Source organism: Falco peregrinus, chromosome 8 (genome assembly GCF_023634155.1).
Source record: "Falco peregrinus isolate bFalPer1 chromosome 8, bFalPer1.pri, whole genome shotgun sequence".
Classification (NCBI taxonomy): Eukaryota; Metazoa; Chordata; class Aves; order Falconiformes; family Falconidae; genus Falco; species Falco peregrinus.
Window position 1 is genome coordinate 58,559,164 of NC_073728.1, and position 22,335 is coordinate 58,581,498.

Below are 22,335 nucleotides of genomic sequence, written 5' to 3' on the forward strand. Positions count from 1 at the left end.
ACATTTTCAAGGAACTGTAAATTCCACAATTTAATTAATGGGTCAAAGAGGCTGAGCCTTCTTCATGCAAAATAGAACCTTACAGTGATTAATTAAAATTGCTATCACTGTTCCAACTTGCTAGATAGACTTCAGCATTGCATGTTCTGCTAAGGACATTACAGTGTCCAAAACAAAGTGTGCTAAACTTAGAGAAGCAAATAGAAATGTGATTATTACGAATGGGGGAACATTTTTTCCCGTATGCAAAGACCAATTTCTAAAGGACACTGTCAAGAGTTATGGTGTACTTAAATCTGATCAGCATTAATATTAACTCTCTTACGCTGTGCTGGCAGATGTCTCTGGAGTCCAGATAGCTTTTAACCACACACCATTTTAACCTTAAAAATGGAGGAGGAACAAAAGTACTATTTATGTAAATTCTGAAAAACAACAGTGCATCATACAGTCTCCATTGGCTCTTGTAGAAGCAGCTGAGTAATGAGAACTAATTTCCAGAATTATGTTGACATGCTTTGGGTATGTAGAAAGCAGCAAACACGAAACAATTTGAGATGCCATCAGCCATGTTAGGGAGAAATCTTTTAGACAACAGTCTTTCATCTGCTCTTATTTCAGAAACTCTAAGATGCTGCATGACTGAAAAAGATAAAATACTGAGAAGCACGTGTTAGTCTCTCTTAGCTTGTTTGCTTGGTCATTAAGGAGGACAGGTAATATGTGATTGGTTCTTTTTAATACCAGCTTCAGTTTTTGTGGAGTGATAGCACTGTAATAGCCAACCATCATGGTTTGGCTAATCTGTGTTTAAAGGACTTTGAGTTTTGCCTTGATTCTCTGTATATGTCATAGTCACAATATCCTGGTGCCTGAAGAAGGATGTAAATGCGTTATCTGTTTTCCTATCAAGATGACTTATCTGTTTTCTTATCAAAGAGGTGCTCAGTTTGCAACTAGGGACCAAAGGCCAAAACGTCAACAGACGCTTGCATGGAGAAATGAAGCTAGGTTATTGTTCCAATGATGTGTCTCTGGGGGTGACCTCAGGTCAGGGGCGACCTCACTGGGAATGTTGCATCACTCTGCTCCCAGTTGCTTAGTACTGCGCCAGCTTCCTCCAGTTCTGCACGAGAGTCATAAGGGCTCTGAGCTGGTCATGAGCCTATAGCAACACTGTCTCTTGCTGATGATCTTTAAGCAGCCCTTGAAGTGGACTCCATGCTGTAAATCTGAAAGTGGCACTTTGTGACCAAAGAGTGTTTTCCAGCACGTGTGGGACTCACTGCGCCAGAGCTAAGGTACCACCCATTTTATTAACACATTAATACGGACCATCTGCATCATCACCATCATGTTGGAAGGGGAGTGGGATAAAAAGCACATCTATTCCATGGGCTGCGCTTCACACCTAGTATAGGAGGCATGCTTAGAAAAGCCGAATCTTAACCACTTTCTTGGGTCAAATTGCAGATTTACAGGAGTTTCTACCAATGTTCTGGACAGTAAGGGCAGAAATACTTGTGCCAGGGGTAGAGTGATAGGCAGCACAAGATACTGAAATGGTAATACTCAGCAATACATTACTTCATGTCTAGATGCCTTGGGCAGCTTGTCATTTGTGAATGCAGTCGCTTTCTCCCATCCAGTATAGGAGAAGTCGGGACATTTCCACCCTGTACGATGAAAGAAGCCCTGTGCAGAGATCTGAGAGTATGCTTGAGCATGTGATAGCTCAAGTTTGGTGTCGTTGGGATTGCCAATGTAGCAGCTAGGAATGAGGGGGGCCAGCAAAATGGAAGATTTTGAGTTATTCTCAATTGAACAGATCTGTCATTTACTGTGTGATTTAGTCTCTTGTGCCTTTCTCTCTAGAAAATACAGTCATTACACTCTTCAAAAACCTTCTCTTGAGCTCCCAATGAGAGGATTCCCTGGGAGAAACAGCAGGTGAAGTTCCGGCAGTGGATAAAAAAGTCATTTCGCTTTGTGCATTTACGAAACCTCAACTTAACCTGTTTTCCTTCTTTCATCCATACACACACGTCCTATTGCTAGCAGATCCGCCCTTCAGTTAAAAGTTTAAATGCTGATCAGCATGAGTTGACTTTAATCACCAGGTAAAGGCCACTGACAAACAGCTTTCCCAGTATGGAACCTGTACATACTTTTTCCCTTTCCACACTGCATTTAGATTTGGAATTAACCCCCCGAGCCCCCCACTAGCATGACATCCAGACGACACTAGCATTACCATCTGCTAAATGACTTAACAGCGCAACCCAAGTCACCGGCTGACAGTGGAAGGTGCCATTGGATTTGTAGCTCAAATCCCGCTCCAGGCCCTCATCCCCCCATGTTATATTTATTCCCTTGGCTGCTGGATGCCGAGTCCTGGGCTCTGGCTGCGAGAGCAGTGAGCACTGGGGCTCCGAAGCCTGCGAGCACAGGGATGCTGAGGGATGCTGAGGGGAGCAACAGTGGGTGGCTGCCCTCGGCACAGCACAGACAAAGCGCGGAGGCCGGTTCCCTGCAGCAGCAGGCAGCAATTGCCATGACAACCAGCAAGCTGATTACTCAATTACAGCGTTCCTTTTAAAAAGTGACATAAAGCCAAGGGACAACACATCCTTGGCGTCCCGTGGTGCTTGATTTTCAAAGCACCGAGCTATGTTTAACTTTTTAATATACCTTGTGATTATGTTTGCCAACCTAGTTCTGGATCTCTTTTTTATTATTATTATCATTATTATTATTTTATCCCCATGTTCTCTGAAATGCTGAGAAAGTAAAAAGCTACTTAAAACATACATTTTTTCTTGTTGCAGGGAAACATGCATGTGCAATGAACACTGAGTGTAAAAGCCTTACTGGCAGGGGAGGACAGTGACAGATAGACATTCAGGAAAGTGCTGGAGCCATGACCGATTTAGCAAAATGTGCCAAACCTGTGCCAAGAAACCTCAACAGGGTACTCATGCGGCAGTCTCTGAAACTGAGTTGTCTCTTCATGCTGTGCATTCTTTTCATACTTAACATGCTACTGTAGCTACCACTGTGCTGTTCTCAGAGCTGATGTATTTTTCATCCTTTTGTGTGAGTGTAGATTACTGGATATTCTTCTACAACATAAGAGAAAGAGCTGAGCATATACTTGTGATATTTGTTTTCATTGTTTTGTTTAGATCAGCTCAGATTTATCACGCCAGCTGTGCATGAACTGATGAATTCCTTTGTTTTTCATAGGGATAAAACTGCTTTTATAGCACCTTGAGGGTCTGGTCAAGGTCTTCATCATGCTGCACATGATAGACGTGGACAATGAAAGACATCCTGTACCAAGCGAAATAGGCCAGCCAGGGTAATGCCAGGGAGGAAAATAGAAGCACAGAAATAGAAAGGAGCTGTGCTGCTGACCTTGCCTGGATTCCTAGGGTCATCGAGTAATCTAGGTTGAAAAGGACATCTACAGGTCATCAGATCAAGCAGACTCAAAGCAGGACCAAATTCAAGGTTAGGTCTACTTTCAAAGTTAGTAGGCCTTTTCCAGCCAGGGAAAAGGACAGCTCAGGTCGTTTTCCAGCCAAGTCTGGAGTATCTTCCATGGGCAGAAATGTCCCAGGCTCTCTGGGCCCCGGTTTAAAGGTTTAACCACCCTCACTGCTCTCAGTCTAGCTATGTCTATCATCTTTCCTGCACAGTGATTCTCTGATCTAGGTCTGCTTTCGCAGATCATGGGAACATCTCTACATGACTTCTCATGGCAATGCTCCAGAATGAAACTGTTTTCACATTTTCTTCCTTCCAAATTGGGTAGCCAGCTTGAAACAGCTCTTGGATTCTGGAGGAAGATGTCCCAAAACAGTAGTTTTACTTACAGTGCTCACTCACAATTAAGGTAAAGAGCAAGGCGTGGGATTTTAAACCTGTAACTTGTAAAGGACTGGGTGCTGCTTGGTCTGTTCTGAGGTAATGTCTGGGTTTGTTAGAGAAGTTTTTACAAGCATTTTTCACTTATCTTTGAAATTGCTGAGAGGTTCATGTTGTAAGCAGACAGTGTGACTCTAGGGAGACAGATTAGCAGTATTACAGTCACCATTCCACAATTTCTTGACAGTTTTTTCTTCCTTTCTCCTCTCTGAGTTTGATCATCTCCCCACACCGGAGATCGTCCACTTCAGCCCTCATGGCCTAAGACTGAAGATTCACTTACTGTGTTCTAAGGAGGAACCTTCTCCTAGTCATGATTTCAATATTAATACTGTTGGCAAAGAAAGCCTGAAGATCTATCTGCTGACCAGTGGTACGGCATGGCATCCCAAGATGTTGATTTCTTACAATATTCAGTCTCTCAATAAACTTCATTGAACTTAAGAGGTATTCACTTTTCAAAACCACATCACTTTTATTAATAAGGGGAGACAAAACCCTTCTTTCAATCATGTCTCTTATGTGTGGGGAGGCAAGGCTGTCAAATCGGCACATGGGTGGATTGGTTTCTCGAGCACAGATTTCCCTGTGTGGGCAAGGAGGTAAACTGGCCCAAAGACTTCAAGCTATGGGTGACAATTCAATTCTAGCAAAGAAGATCCTCCCCAGCCACTTCTTTTCCACTTTGATCACTTTGGACTAAGGCCACCTCTCCTCAGGCTGCTGCTGAGGAAGGGGCACTGTTTAAATCTCAGCTGTTTGGATTTCGTAGCACACTTCAAAGGTCTTCCCAGTATTGTTAGTGTTCTTGCTTCATGGGACCCAGCTGAAAGTATAGCATTTAAACTTGGCACTGGCTCCAGCCAGACTGATGGGCAAAATGCAGAACTAAACTGGTGAGTCATCTACTGAGGTTTCACCTGAGGCCAAGGGGGAGCTGCTAGACAGAAGTTCAGAGCACGGCTGCTCTAACAAAGGTCAAGGCTTGTTCCCCTGAGCTCTTGCTCACTATGAGGACATATTGGTTCTCCTTTCCCCACCCAAATACACATACACACACTGAATGCACAGGTTTTGCCTTTAACCATGTCTTACTTGAATGTTTATGGGAAGGAAAATCAGCCAGGCTGGAGAATTTGGTGTTTCTGATGAACTAGACTGCATTGATGACATCTAGACTATCACCTGGGTCCACTCTCAAGGTCTAGAAGTTCCTAAATCACAGACTGTGAGGGGCTAGGAGAGTTTACCAAAGAAAAGGTCACTCCATTTTGTTGTCCTCTTTCCCCTAAGCACTCACTACTGAGCGCTATCAGACACGGGGTAAGACCTATTTAAATACCCAGGGTATTACTGGGCAGAGCTGAGCAGCAGGTGCTCTGCAGGGGAACACTGAGGGCTCCTTTAGTCTCTCAGAATGGAAGAAGCTTCTCCCTCCCCCCCTCAAATGGCAGAGCTATAACTCAAGGTCCAACCCATTCAATGAACACTGCAGAAGACAGATGGGTATACGACCTTTTCCCATTCCCTCAGATCCTCTTAAATTGATTTGTGTAGAGAATAAACAGCAACGACGTGCTGAGGGGAATGAAAAACCACAACAAATGAACTCTTCCTATGCATGTTTTTACTCGTGCCATGTCCCTCTTCAACATATTTAAGCTAAACTGTAGTCCTCAGTGAAATGATTGATTAAAAAGTGCCCGATTATTTTAGCATTGTTTGCTTTGCAAGCTGCATGTGGTATTTTATTTCAAAGCTATGAAAATAGAATGCGATTCTCCAATTCATGAGAAAAAATAGCTGAAGAGATGGTTTCCCGGTCAGCTCATTTCAGTGTATGATAGAGTCATCAACCTGGTGCTGTTGCTGTGCAAACGAGGGAGCTGGCCTGCAAGCCATCTGTGTGAGATGGTGCAAGATGTGACTTGCACAGGTGTTTGTCAAGAAGGTAGGGACAAGTTCAGAACACCAAATTGCTGCTTTCTGCTCCTTATTTAATGAGTCAGCTTCCCAGCCAAGCACGCTCTAGAAAGCAGAGGTAGATAGGAGCAGCAGGAATATTAACAGCTCTGCCACAATCCATTTCCTGCGCCCACACGTTACAAAGCAGCAGAAGTGTCCTGGTCACACATGGCCATATGTGAATGACTGGACAGAGTAGGATGGAGGTATAGGACAGCTAACACAGAGTTAGCATTTCTGCCCTTAGCCCTGACTATATGATCCCATTGTTTGTTGCTTCAGAATATACGTTGTATTGTGTGCAAGTGCATATGCTGTGCTTGTAGAGTTACAAGAACTTTGCGTTCACAAGCGTGGAGTGTTACCTCATGCCAGGGCCCTACTACAGAGACAAGAGAGTAAGTGACAGTGTGAGTGCCCTGATTCTGAATCTCCAGATTTCTTCAGGTTTCTCTTTCCACCTTCTTACTGCTGCTTTTATTTTATTTCACCGCAGAGCCTGAAAGTTTGGAACATAACCCAAACTGACCTAATCTAACTGGCCATAAGTTTGATGCTGGATCTAGCTTTAAATCTGGCCTTTTGGGGGGCGGGGGGGTTGGACCAGGTGGCTTCCAGAGGTCTTGCCCAGCCCCAGTGATTCTGGACTTCTGTGCTTTCTGCCAAGGAGAGACAACAAAGCAGCCATCGTTCCAGTGAGATTCATTCAGCATTTTTCATTTATGCACTTCAATACTGAGAAAGGCAGAAAATACCATCAATTTCCTTGGGAGCTGTGAGGGCAGAGTCTGGGGAGCTGAGGTGAGTAGCCATAATGCACTTAAGTCAGTGGTCAGCCAGAAATATAGCGAAGGTAACCCTGCCAGATGGCTCTGCATAGCCTTAGCGTCCAGCTGCTATTCTGCATTTCTGGGCACCCAAATACACAGCGCAAAGCTTAGCCAGGGGGTTGTGCCACAGACCCAACCTCATTTCTGTACGTGCACTTGATCTGTCTAAATAAACCTACTCTCTGAAGTCAGTAGAGAGAAAAGGGAATCTCAAAAAGGTGACAGATCTACAGTGAAGTGGAGCACTTTCACTGACTATAAGGCCCAAAGGGGCCTTATAGGATGCAGAGGTACGTGAGCTAGTAAAGTATGATGGGACAAATGCAGGCAAAAATAATCTTGGTATGTAAGAAAGTTGTGCAAAACTGCACCTTGTCCCTTTGCCTTCTTTTCATTAAAAGGTCACTGAGAACCATAGGTGGGAAGCCAAATCTCACTAATAATGGGCAGGCACATATATGCTCAAAAAGGCAGGTACATAACTGATATATATGGTCTGCAGTGTAGTGTATATGATATGCAGTGTTTGAAATGGGCTGTGTATAACAGGATGCCATCCTGTCTCCTCTCAGAGCCTCACACACAGATAAGGGCATTTTTCAAAACAATGGTAGCAAGCTAAAGAGGATTCAGGCCGGGATAGCTAAACTTCCAGTTGATATATGTTTACATCATTACTTATTGGGAGTACACTTTCTTTCCGTTGGTTAGTTGAACAAGAACACTCCTCAGATGTAATATATCTTTTGTGAGGGGACTAAGTTGTTTCCTCTCTCTCGCTCCTGCCTTTATCCCCTGCCTTCACCCTCAGTGGTAGCTTCTCCTTGCTGTGTAAAGACAACAAATTAAACGTAGCCATTGCTTCTCTTTCTCCTACTTCTATTTATTTTGCAAATGGTAATGATAAATCACTTAAGGGATCCATTTTGTGTGCAACAGGGCTGTGCATTTGCAAGTTTTCTCAGTGTGTCGTTATTTTCTTTCATGGTCATAAAGCCATGCTTCTGAAGACTCCTGGGGATGATCAACCGTGATGCTGGATGAGATGAGCAGAGACCTCAATTTTCATTTATTCTCTCTGGTTTTTATTTTATTTATATATTTTTGAGAAACCGGAGTTTAGACAGTTTAATAGACTGGAAAAATAATTGAGAGGAAGATCCAAATCTCTTTCCCCCCTCTAGGGACACACAAGCCATTTCATTAGAGACATAGATGGTAAAGAAGTTTGCACTGTTATCATTAGTGCTTTTGTTTTGTGATAACCAGTGTAAAAGCAGAATTCAAAGAGAGAAAGTGATACCTGCTTTCACCTGATAGCTCCACAGTGAAAGGGAACTGCTGGCAGGTAATACAGACAGGAACCCAGCAGGCTGAGCAACTCATGCAATTCATGCTATAGAGTAGCTGCCAATGCAGCTTGCAGTAGATGCATCTCCCAAGCATAAGGTGTGGCTGCATGGAGGTGGTCAGGAGCAGGAAGCAATGGCAGCATCGGAGGGACCACAAACATGGGTCAGCAGCCGTGTTTGTCCACATGCTGTCACACAGCACAGCACAGAGCTTCATATGCCCTCAAAACAGCTGAGAGATACTGCACTCTTCTTCTGTTTGATTGCAACTTTCCATCCTCCTTCAAACCCCACCTCCCATTTCTTGGTCTTTGAGCTCAAAGACATCCACAAGTCCTTGAAATCCTTTCCTTAGTCTACAGCAAGTACACTGTTTTTCATCAGTCTCTGCTCCTTGTGATATCCATTATGGATTGGGATCTGCAGTCAGGCTTGGGTCACCAGGTTTATTAAATGAACCAGTCAGCTAGCCCTTGTATCACTGGTACTCAGGTGCTGAAATTCTATCCAACATCCAGTCCATTGGATGTTGAAAGACCAAATTAATTGGAATTTTTATCGAAATATGTGCACTGCACCTTCACACGCTCACTGAAATTGAGATTTTTCTTTACCATGTAGTGTATGATCAAGGGAACAGAGACAATGAGTAATTCATTTTACCAAATAGGTCGTTAGACTTTCTTTTTTATAGAGCAGTTGTTAATTGCTGTAATGTATATTCATCTTATGTGCATGTAATGTATGATATTATTATTTCCATTTTAAAAGGATGTGATTATTATATAGTGCTTTCCAGCATTTATATCACCCTTATCCTTCTTCAGGTGAAGATAACACAGAACATCTACTTGCAGAATTCCTGGAGCTCCAATTTCCCATCATTTCTCCTGAATCAAGTGCTATCAAAACAGTGCCATCAGGTCCCTGAAAATGGGAAGTCAGAAAATATAGCCCTGCTTGAGGGTGTTGAGTTTCGTTTTACAGCCTCATTACTGCTGTTGCCCTGTATATTAATTTGTGCTGTGTTGGGACATTTCCTCTGCTCTGGTTAAATCACTATTATCAGCAAATGCCCTCTATAAACCTGGCACAACAATCCTGTCAAAGACAACAGATATTAGCAAATAGCGATGCTCTGACCTGTGTAATGTTCTGTGGTTCAGTTCCCAAAACTGCAAGTCAGCTCTCCCTCATAAGCTCTTCATTAGAGCTTCAGTAATTTCTGAAGCAAATGAAGAATCAAGAACAGCCACTCCTAATTAGAAGACTTTTCTCCTAGGGTGTCATACAACAAGGACAAGAGGAATCATCTCCCATCTGTTCAGTAGGAGCCCCAAAGTAAGTATCTATTCACTTAGGAGATCTACACATCAGCCAGCACCTGCTGGGCTGGGTGCTGCACAGACACACGATCTGTTGCAGGTGGACTAATCTAGACCTCAAAAGTACATCAGCACGGTTAATTAAATAGATGCAAACCCCTAGAATCAGATGGATCTACAGCCACCAAAAGAAGGCCCTGCCTCCAATGAGCGTTAGGGTGTTGGGATCAGTCTTGTTTTTCCAGTTGTTTTATTCTATTTTTGTTACTTTGTGAGAATACAAATAAAGATGAAGCAGAGGTGTGAGTTCTGCTTCTCCATCCAATACAGCTTTTAATATATAAAGCTGAACAGAAACACTTAATCAAAATGCTTCATCTGTGTCAACAGTTCTAATGGCTTGCGATGGCACCACTAATGCATGGACATCTATCATGCCTCTGCAACAGCAAGATACCCTAAGGAATAATTTAGGGACCTTCTCCCAGGAATATTGCTCTGTGTGAAGTCAGTATTTTATCCACTTCTCCAATGGTTGTATTGTTTATGACAGTTTTATACAGCTGTGGTATTACTGTTATTTATCTTCAGACCCCTCAGATGATGCTGTGTCCTTATGTTGCCCTATATGCATAAGAAATCTTGGCCTCTACTTCCATTCTTCAGAACAGAGAGGGAGGAGAAGGTCAAATCTGTGACCCTGGGGAGATTGCCTTTGCAACCAGCATTTAGAAACGGAGATGAGATGCTTTGGAAGATGTCTTTGCTACCTTGTACATATTTTCCACAGCACTAGTTCAGTTACAATGGAGTGATTTAGATCCCAGACAGGCTAATATCTTGCTGAGGCTGCCAGCTGAGTTCCTTTGGCAGGACATTTGGGGCTAGCTCATCAGTTGTTCAAGTATCTGTGCATGTAACTGATAAAGCTGGATATTTTTTTTTTAATCATAGGAGTAGAATGAGTTTGTGAAAATGCAAGTGCAGAAGTTGTTAAACCTCTTCACCTGACGTCAGGATTTGAAAAGAGTACTCAGTGTCTACTGTGAAGTGGGCTCTTCATCAGAGTCTACCAATGTTTGGGAACAATGGGTCCTTTTTTATTCATTTTGTTATGTTTATATTAGCCTTTGCAACTACTTACATAAGTATGGGAGTCCTTAACCAATTTTAGAACATGTCCAGTGTTTTTTTGCTGTTTCTAGATTATTTGTCTCAAATTAAGGCTGATCTTCCAGTGACTGACTTCCAGCTTTTGACAGCCTACACAGATACTTAAGAGAGAGCTGGAAAAACAGGATTTTTAATGAAATAAATATGCAATAGTTAAATATGCTAGAACAACACATGTGACAGCTATGCCCCTTGCCCTCCACTGGGAATATCATCATCTGATAGCATGGCAGTAAGACACAAAATTTGAGATCTACCTTTGCAAAGCTATGAGGAACTGGGTTGCTCCAGGAAACCTCCAGTCCTGACAAACTGACATGAGATTCCTTCCTTGCAGTTCTTTCTGCAACTAACCACAGATTCTTCTTGGTCACTTCTACTAGAAATGCCAATTCTTTGCAATTTGAGGGGAAGGAGAAAAAGATGGTTATTAGTAAGGGTGGGGAGGGGGTAAAAAATTTCATCTTCTGTAATGATAACTTCATTATATCTTCTTACTACTGTAATTGCAGGTTTATCTAAAGATTTTCCCATTGTGCAAGCTGTGGAGAGGCTAGGAATTTAATAAACAGAATAATACCAAATGATGGAGGCAAAAGGTGAAATTACCACTTGGATACTTTCTTTCAGCTAAACTGTGCAAGATCAAGGGGTCACTCAGCAGAGATAATTGCTAATTAAGCTCGGAGGGGCAGGCAGGCAGCCAGGCAAACATCTTTGTGTTGCATTGGGTTGCCAATTGATTAGAACTTCAGCCCTTGATTAAACTTCAGAAATGATTAATTGATTAATACTTACACACTTGCCAAAGTGGACAAGAAGGAGGAGATACCAAAGTAAGGCCATTGCATTCACCTCCAGGCGATCTTCAGAGCATGAAAACTTTGCAGTTTTGTCATTGTCCCATTTATGGTTATTTCATTAATGTCAATACAGGAGCAGGATGAGCTCATGGCTCAGGTACTGAAAAGGGAATCAAATAATGTGAGTTCAGTGCTGGCTCTGCAAAAGATTTGCTCTCACTAGAAGGCACTTAATCTCTCTTTTCATTCATCATCTCTAAAGTGACAATGAAAGACTGTTTTCTACAAATACCCCTGGGGAGGGTTTCTTGCAGCACAGATCCATACAAGAGACAGATTTGAGGCTGAGGGATACTTTCTGAAACTTCCAAATTCAGCAATCGTGCAACTGTTGTTCAGATGTGAAGACATGGAGATATGTTATAACAGTATTGATTTACAGATTTTAAGACCAGGGAGTACAATCAAGTCTGAAACTGCCTCAAAACATAGACCACTATTTAATTTCAGCAACAAACTAGATGGCAAGAAAGATGTCATTACCAAAAAATTTATTTAAACTAGAAACCTTACATACTTTTTTTTTTTTTTTTTTTTTTTTTTTTTAGTCTGGTGCTTTTCTGTGGATTTCTAGAAGCATGAACGCAAGCTAAGGTAGGCGATCGTTGAGAACAAATACCTTTAACTTGCTTCCCTGTATAAATATCATTACAGAGTATTTATTTCATTATCTACATGAGATTTTTTAGTAATAACCATTTGAAGCTCTAAGCTCCTCTTCAGCTTTTTTAAACTACCAAAAATATGAACTTCCATCTCAATATCTCTCGAAAACGTAGAGCACTTTTTGTCTCAAACACACCTATCCCCAAATTGTTCTATCTCATCACAATCAAACTAGTAATGAATAGCATACATTATTCCTCCTTCTGAACTTGCTTAAGGAATCATTGCTATCTTACATAAATTGTAGTTTTCCACTATTAAAAAGCAATGCACTGAGGTTTAAATATTGCTCCCCCAGCTGGAAAAGTACATTTACTTCACAATGGGTTAACGTGTGCTTACAATCAAATACTGAAACATTCATTAGTATGTTCTGGCTAGCAGATAATTCTGTCTAGTCATGTTCAAAGAGCATCACTATGTTCAAAGAGCATCGCTGTCACTAAGTAAAGAAATGCAGTCAGCCCTCCTGTGAGGGGAGTGTTAAAATGAGACCCCTGATTAAATGGTGACTCACAAGCAACCCTTGGGGAGAATGCCTGAAGGTGATATAATCACCGAAGAGTTTGGGTGTATAACAACAGGGTAGACACAAAGCATCATACTCCCCAGCAAAAGCTGTATTCAAGGTGAAGGTTTTGCTTGTGGACTGGACCCCAGCTGCAAGGCAGCATGGGCATCTTGACACAAGGTTAGCTGGATGACATAGAATGACAAAAATCTTTTAAACTCATCTTATGCATATATTTTTTCATTTATCTCTGAACCCCATAACTTGCATTGTCTGTGTTGGCAGGCCAGTAGGGTGATTTCAGGGTACGTAGCAAAGAATAAGTATTTTGATACTAAAACCTGATTTATTACTGGCCTTTTGATGTACTACAGGACTGTGTGTAGGAGTGCCAGAACATCCCAGGGAGCTGGTAACTACTTCTAAGCAATGCAGAGCTCCACCTCCCCAGCTAAGGAGGAACACATCTGTGTGTGATAACACACCTTTATCACTACCAGTATCATTCAGTCCAAGGCCAGGGAAAAGGGATTATCCATAGATTAGGTGTGGTTCAGTCTTCAAATGCTGGTGTGGCTGGACTGTGAGGACAGACTGGAGGGCGAGATCTCACAGTAAAGCCTCATCTCTCTCCTGTTTAAAACACGACTCTTTGTGCCGGGACTGCTGACCAGGGCAGTCTCCAATGTGTCAATCTTAGTCTGAGAGTTTGTGCCACTGGGTTTTGTCTGCATCCTTCACCTGCAGCTTTCCCAGCTTCCACTGCTCTAACTCCAACGCAAATTCCCTTTTCAGCTGCGACTCATAGTTGTGAGCACTTTGCAGGGATTTTGTAGTATTAAAAACTCAAAATTATTAAAATCTCTGGAAAATTGCCACCTAAAGTTGAATGAGGTTTACAGCCACATCCCTAGGGAAGGGATTACCTAATAATGTCTTCAGCTAGATAGTTAGTTGGACTATGGGGAAAATGTCCTTTTTTGATGCAGTATGTGTTAAAGGACTCTGAAAACAATCACTTTCTTCCCAGTGGAGCTACAGGTATACATGTGCTAGAAACTGACACTGTGAACTTTGAATCAAAGATTTTCTTTCAGGGAGACTGATGTCCTTATTTAAGAAAACTGTGTAGAAAATTAAAGTGAAAGTAATTTTCAACAGAGGATAAGAAACAGTAAGGAATAAATACAATTTGGCGACAACTGGTCATTCAGTACCTGAATGAGAGCAGAGCTGGTCTGTACTATATGGCTCTTGGGAAAGTTACTCAACCGAGTACCAACCACTCTGAATCAGGAATAATTCCCTTCCCATCTCAGTGTAAGAAAAGAGTATGAACTGTATCCTTCCCTCTTTAAACACAAGAATTTGCTTTTGTGTCATGCTGGCTGCAGAAGACAGTATTATGCATGCGTTTTTGGAAGGATGCAAGGAGCAGAATCCATAGCAGTGGAAATGCAAAGGGTCTCTTCATCACAGGCTGAGTGCAGAAGACAAGAAAATATTTTAACATGGTGCAGAGATGACAGTTTCCAGCGCTCAGTCTAGCTGTAGAAGCAACACAGATCGTGCATCCCTGGTTTTCAGGACCCAGACGTACATCTATTTGTGGTGTTCTACTGGTTGGTATACACACACACACACACCAGCCTTCTCACACCTGGCTCAGAAGAGTTTATAATGAAGGGGGGGAAAAAAAGGTCCTGAAATAGCAGCCACATTTCTAACTTTCAGCAGTGCGATCCTTTAGGTGAGTTTAGGAAAATGGGTCTCAGTGCTAACCCCAGGAGGAGCCATTCAGCCCCCTTGTTTCTTTCCCTCTTACTGAAAGCTGCAGACAAGCACTCAGCAATTTAATGTGATTTTGTGCCCTAATTACACCGTATTATTCTTTATTATTATCTTTATGAAAAATAGACCTACTGCAAGTCTAGAATCAGTATTCCTCCTACACTTCTCCTTAAGCTACTTTCCCTGCAGGCACACTGTCTCTCTCTCTTCTGCACTCTGCTTTGCTAGTAGCTTTGTTTTAGACAGGAATTATTTTCTCCCAGCCAAGACTGAATGAAACTCTCTGGTTTTTGTATCCTGTACTGAAAAGAACAAATCTTTAGCAAAAACAGGGAGCAGCTGAGTGTGAGAGGACAGGTGTAAACACTCCTGACAAGGCTACCAAATAAAAGGGCGGAGGGGGGAAGGGGAGAAAAAGCTTTGCTACTTAACAAAGGATGCTCTTTGGAGAAGACTGCGTGTGATCCATGTTGGCATGAAGGTGGGTGTGAAAGAGTATTAGTGTGAGAGAGACAGAAGCAAAGAGATCTCTGCATCGGTATGTATTGGAATCTATGGGGAGAAGGGGAAATTTTCTAATTCTGGAATTAGGAGACTAACTGGGCATTAAATCTTAAAAAGTGTAAAGGTTTTAGCAGGAACAGAGATGTGTTTGCTTGATTGACATCCTCCTGTATGGAGCTACTCATGTGCAGTGGATCTCACGGAAAGCTGTCACCTACAGCAGGCACGTAGTGCAGCTGATCTCTCTGCACGCTGTACAGCCAGAAAAACCAGGAGGTTTCAGGCTTGCTGCCCATTTCCCACAGCACATGCAATAGGCCTAGCTAGGAATTTATGATGTCCCTTTTCTGTATCTGAGCTACTGTACAAATGTAAAAAATCCTCTAATTCTGACTGGAGGGAATTTCTAGGCAGAAAGAAAATAAAAATGTCCAGGAAACCCAAACAGTGCTGGTGTTGCTGTGCCAGGTCTGAGCACGTCTGGGCTCTACGCCTGGCAGACAGGCTGAATCTGCCTTTTTGGACCAGCAGCAGATCTGGTGAGCTACTGCGTCCGTTGGCTTTCCTCTAATATTCATAACTCTTCAGATATTAATAATTATAGATTCACAGTTGGATACAATTGTTAGTGGCATAAGACAGTATGTTTTTTTCTTCCGTTCTCTAGAGCCTTTTGTCATCTTTTAGTATATGAGGGGTGCTACCTGTGTATCTGCACCCCTGAGACCCCCATCCTGCCCTAGCTACACGCATACAAGCCGTCTTTCTTGCTCGGATTCTGCGAGCATCAAACACAACTGAATTACTCAGAGCAATTGCTCCTGCCCTTATCTTGAAGTGCGCTTTGATCTTGCAGAAGGGTTTGTGAATTCAGGGTTTTGTCCACTATTTTCAATCTCTATTAACCAATGCAATGACAGATAAACAGCTGCTTTTGTCGTTCATCCCCCACCCCAGAATAGACATGTTCAGGGAAAGGGACCATCTTTTTCTGTATCTGGGGTGTAGTGCTAATGAGCTACTGGAATAGAAAGGTTAGACCAATAATAACTTCTGCCAACAGGAAAAGTTCAGCCAAAAGACAACAATATATTATTTTTCCACAAAGGGATTTGTTTCTACAGGCTACCACTAGTAGCTGAGCTATAAAGCTAATCTATAAAGTTAATTTAGGTGTACCTGGATGGGCCGGTCACCAATTGTTGCATCTGCAAGATACCGCAGAACCGCTGCTGCTTTTAAAGGAATGCAGCCGAGAGTTTGGGAAGCTTTTGCCATTTTATCAGCCAAACTTCTGGCGTTAACAATAGCCCTGTGCCTTTGCAAACATATGTTAGGAAAGTTAAGGGCATCATTTTCATATTTCTCCCTTGCAATTAGTTTCTTCACTATAAGTATAACAATGAGGAAAAGTAGCCTTTCCCTAAAGGGGTGTCTGGGTACTTTTCAAATACTGTCCCAGAGGAAAGCTGAGTAGCAAATACCATATTTTTGTTTTCAGAGTTCAAATGCCCATCAACCCTTAGAAAAGTATATTATTTAGCTCATTATTAATAATCTGGCTGTAGCTTGGATTGCTAAATGAATCTGCAGAAAAATAATGTGTGTACTCCAGTTCTTTGATATTTAGATTCATCCAAGCGTTTAAGAACTGTCAAACAAAATACACTGTATTCAAGGGAATATATTCATTGAAAGATTAAATTAGGTACTGCAGTAAAGCCCTGCCATTGCAGCAGAGAGGCATTTCATGCTAACAAATAACTACAGCGCTATTATAACAAGACCTAGAGGCACGTGATTTCAACTGACTGCACATCTCTGCTCTAGGAGTGCCTGTATTTTATTTTTTTTTTCCCCAGGCTGATGAAAGAGCAAATAATGGTTGATATGGAACTGAGTTGTTCTCTTAAACATTTCTGAGAGATTTTACAGTGTTTCAAAGATTGTCTTCAGAGTAGTACCCTGACCCGTAACTTTGGACTCCTTTCCATCTTCTTTTGAAGCACTGAGAAGTTGTCTCTGCATCTCCAAACTTTTGTGCCCAAGAAGTGATATCTCTGTGCTTCCTAACATGCTCCGCAGTTTTCACTTAGCCTTCTCATGTCTTCATCTTTTGCCAGCAGGCAGCAAAGCCTAAATAGCTATACTCTTTAGCTCTGATTTCTTAAGGTAAAAGTCTGTGTTTTACCTCCTATGAGACTTGAATGCAATCCTCACTTGTTTGTCCTTTTTAAGACGGGATGTCATTATTCTTTACCCTTTAAAATGTGGTGTCTTTAAAGGAATAGGACCTCCTTTCTCACCTGTGTTTCAGACCATAAAGTTCACAGGAAAGCCAAAAGGAAAAAAATCAGATTTTTAGTGAGCTGCAACTGTGCTATCCAAGACATGAATCTAATACGGCACTGCTCACGCTTGCTTAATATCCAAGGTTTAGTTTCTCTGGCTGTGGCTGAGCCCAGCACAATTACCCCCCTGTTAATCTGTGGGGGTCTAGAACAAGAAATAACTTTAAATGCTGCTGTAGAGCAGGAGGCAATCTGTAAGAAACCCAGGATCCAGAATGTGGTACATTCAACAATTTAACCACAGAGCACCAGCAAAACAAATATTCATGTGGAAGCAAAAGCCTTTTGACGTGGGGTTGTGTACTTCTGCCATGCTAAATACTTTCCACAGAGGCATTTGTAGTGTATCAAAGTTGCTTTATAGTACAAGACAGGTTATGAAGATGCTTCTTTACCCAGTTGGATACAGTGACTTATGTGTAAATGGAGAAGGCTGAATAACAATCACTAAATAATTTATGCATGGAATCGCTTAACTTTTTTCCTACAGCCCTTATTTGATGACTCTCTGTACACACAGGGACTCCTTTGTGCCTGGCTGTCGTTATGCAGCAAGGATCCAATGATGACATTTTGGAGCTCACTTGCTATTGATTTCAGGTCATTTAGGTCACTGGAAAACTTCCATTTCCCCTCAGTGAAGTTGAAACCGAAGAGATGCATTTCAAGATGCACCCTATATGCAGAATGCATGCAAAGCTGCGTATATCCTGTGGCTGAAATTGGATTTACAAAGTATACATCATTTACATCAGTATAAACAGTTGGAAGTGCTGGTGGTGACTAAGCTGCTGTTCTGGGCCATATACTAGCTGTAAAAAATACCAGGTTTTCTTCTGGCAGAGCCAATGTGGTATCCAGAAATGCTCTATGTGCATCTATTTTGTGGACAAAACTCATTGTCTTGTAGGACTGTACAGGACTGAAGCTCTCAGCAGGCTGAGGTTGCATTTCCTACGTTGAATCCAAAATACATATGGGTAGTAGAGTTTTTCTCTAGCAGGAGGTCTGAGTGTTTGCAGCAGCTATATACGCTTTAGTGTTTATCCACATTTATCTCTGATAAAGGACCACAGGAAAGGAAACTGGAAAGGGCACTAGTGTAAGAGATGACCAAAAGTGGACCCTGGCGTTCAATGTTTCCACTACTCCTCCTCAGGATACTGTCTAATGGTAGTCTCCAGTGTCTGAGTTTGTTTCTGACTTTATTTTATTCTGTGCAAACAGTTTGGATGATTTTTGCGTTTTTTAGGACTTTTAGGTAGCTTTTATTTTTCTTTTCATTCTGACTGCATCCCACAGGGCTATCTGGCAAGACCTGAGAGGGGGGAAGAAATACACTTATGGAAACACAGGACAGAAGCTTAGAAATAAATGTAGTTCTAGTCTTATTTTTCTCTTGAGGGTGATTGTTGGGTATTCCTTGATGTCACTGAGGATGTAGTCTCTTTTTATCCAAGAGAATTTCCCTTTCCGAGGTTTTTGATGCTGCAGCCTTTCCTCTTTTTTTTCTGGGAAGAGACAAAATAAATTCCTATACCATCTACGTCAACAGTCACCTATATTATTTTAGGGACTTCTCTGTCTGGGATGAACAGGCTTATATTTGATAAATCAAGGCTTGATTATCAAATGAAATGCTCTTTTCTAACCACCTGATACTAAGGCTGCCAGGCTGTGACCAAAATGGTACACAAATAATGCAGAGCAGCTGAGCTGCTGCAGTCCCTGATGGTGGAGAGTGAAAAGGGTCTGTCCCTTGAGGAAGATCAACCACCAAAGCATGTTTAGATTGTGCTCTGGCATGCATTTGAAAAGGGTGACTTCGTTCACCCTTTTGCTGCAGCGGGTTTAGCATCTCTGTTACAAGCCACCCCGATCTGCAGTTCAGTTCTCTGCAGCATCCCTGATGCTTTTCTGTAACATCAGAAGAAAACAAGAGGAAACGGCTACAGTCTGTAGCCACCTAATTGAAAGTTTCTGAGCCTGGCAAGCTCTGTTATCCCGAATCTCTGGTGGAAACAGTATATTCGAAGCTTTCCCCAATTATAGCTACCAGCAGCACAAGCAGCAGCTCTTGCACTCCGGCTTGGTCCTCCCACACACCCGTTCCTCCCTGTTTTGTTGCCTCAGGATGGAGTTGCCTGGCAACAGGACTCTGCAGCGTCGGGAGACAAAAGCTATTATTTCTGTCACACAGATGTGCTAATGTGATTATTGACTGGGGGGGGGGGGGGCGGGCAACGACACACGACAGGTCAGATTTCAGATACTTGACAATTCCCAGGCAAGCGGTTTTTCAGGGAGAAAGACAGAGAACCTGAAAGCAAAGGCAACCGAGGTGGAGGGAAGAGGCAGGTAGTTGCCAGGTACAGCATGGGGTCGGGTAAACGTTCTCATAGATTTTCCAGGAAAATGGTTTCATCCCAAAAAAGTAACAATAAAAAGGCTGGTTTGGTGTGGTTTAGTTGGTGAACTTTTACAGATTTCCTCCTGAATTCCTGCAGATGGTCTGGGCACAGACGGCTGCACGTAGCTGACCCCAGTACCCCATCACGTCTCATGGAAGAACTGTCCTGGAATAGAGCCTGCCGCTCTGGAAATGCTGGTGATCCAGCAACTGGGTGAACAGAAGCTCCCAGGACCTTGCAGATGCTCAGCGCCTACCAGCCTCCCTGGCTAATCACTGCTGACAAAGATGTTTGTTTCACCAGCTTTGTGCTAATTTGGATCAAGACCAAATGGCAAAAAAAAAAACTTCCCCCCGCCACCTGTCTTTCAATGTTGACATGTATGTGTGTTGAGTGGAGGGCAGAGAGGGCTTTAACTGAGCAATGACCATTTACTGTTTCTAGTTTATCGAGAGTTTGCAGGATTACATTGATGAATCTGGATTCCAAGCTCTCCATTTGCAAGTCACTTTTTAAGCAGAACCGAGGGGGGGGAACCAAACAAAAAAAAACCCAACCCACTAACCCACTGCCTTTCCTCTGGGCTTCTATTAAGCCAGCTTGTGTAATGCTTTTCTCTGGCTGTGCAAGTCTGTGGGAAGATCCCTGGCTTCTCCTTCTGGGAGGTGCGGGATGTTGGATGCAGTCCCTGTGCCTGGCTTCAGAGTTTCACCTCTATGAAACTCCACCACTGAGCAAAGCTGCCTTGACATTGCAGGAGCATGTGATCATTCTCAGATGCTGAAGTAATGTTCATACCTGCTATGCTCATGTTGTCTTTGCTGCTGTGGATGGGGAGGTACAATGTGAAGGCATCTGTGCATAAGTCTGGGAACAAGCTACTTTTCATGGTTTGCACATACCTGCGTTCAAGTTAGCTTATATGAGGGCAAGGATTTCTTGCTCTGTAAACTGGCAGCCTGGGACTGTGGCCAGTGCATGAAATGTATAATTTTTTTTCACTTTCTATGTGGGTCAGTTTCGGTTTTCTAAATTCGAGCCCTTCAACAAAAATCCACAAGGCAAAATGGATGAATTTTATTGATGCAGAAGTCCCAACGCTGTAGCTGCACATTCACAATGAATTGTGCAGTTGACAGTCTAGCAAAGAGCCTGTTCCAGGCTACATACAACTGAGGCTCACCCTGGTCATTGCCTGGATTTTTCTCCATCATTAGTACATTTTAAAACAAGTAATGGATAATGCAACTAAAGTACCTAAACAAATATCGGTGACAATGAGCAGGAGTAGGTGAAACTAAAAGAAACTCGTTATTCACATCATGTTGGTGCTGTTTTGGTAAGTTAGGATCTTTGCAGTGACACTGCCAGTTTTGTTGCAGTTTCTTCTGCTTACTATTTTTCTAACATAAGGTGTGCTGCTCAGTGGAATGAGGCATGACAGATGCCAAAGAAAAACCCCTCTCAGGGAAAAGCATGGCCCAGCACTATTTCCCCAGCAAAATGGAATTTTAATGACTAGAGCATGAAATGCACTTTTCTGCTATCTTTAAGATGTGAATTAAAAGGAGGGAGGTCAAGGCAGTAGCAACACTTGTGCCCTGGTCCTTACCTGAAACTTAACTCGTGCCTGGAGCATAATGCTAATTGAGTGTGTAAAGTGTGTGTGAGTGTATTAAAAGCAATTATTTCTTTCCACTTTTTTCACTGAAATTATCTCAAATATGTAAGGAATAGAGATAAGTGCAAAAGCCTTTTGGGGGGGGGGGGGGGGGCAGGGGGGAAAGGAGATTCCAATATTTGTCTCTATTCCAGAACAGACCTTTAAAAGAGCTTGTGAAAAGCAAATTGAGAGGAGCACAACACAGCAGATTGCTGGGGTATTCTTTTTGGCTTGTGTTTTGTTTTGGCTTCCCTTTCAATTTGGAATGACTTGAAAAGAAGAAAATCTTTTCACTTTGTTGGAAAAAAAAAAAAGGTTACAAAACACTTTGCCTTGTCTTGAACTGAGATATTTTTCTCCTGAATTTTCAGGTGGGCCATCAAAGCAAATCAGGAAAGCAGCCATATAGTTTATCCAGGCTGAGAGGTAAGTTCAAAAAGACCTCTTCCTCCTTAGATCCGCATATATATGGCATATATGTGTATGTATATACATATGAGTGCAGCAGTTGAATGGAAATGAGCTATCTTTCAGTATTACATACTGTGAAGTACCCTGTATGGATGTCTCCAGATCTTAGAGAGATGTAAAAAAGAACCCATGCTGTAACTAAACTTCTATCCAGAAGAGGGATTTGGGTTTAATTTTTGCTTTTCCCACGTAGCTGCAACAGTGACTTGAGTGCTAGGATTTGAAAATAACCTTCAGATCAGTTATGAGGTTTACGGTATTGTTGTGTGTCTCTGGGAGTTAATAGGTGAAATGGAAAACAATAGAACAGCTCAATTAAAAATAAAAGAAGATGGATTTTTGGATAAGTTAGAAATTGAAAGTTGGAGCCCTAAGAGAGGAGCAGAAAACATATCTGCCCTTAATGAAACATTTAAATAGAAGGATTGAACTCAAGACATGCTTCTATCCAGAAGTGAAAGAAGCTGAGAATCCCTGCTGAAGGGCTGCATGTGTTATGAATATCATCTTCCAGCCATGGCTTCAGTTT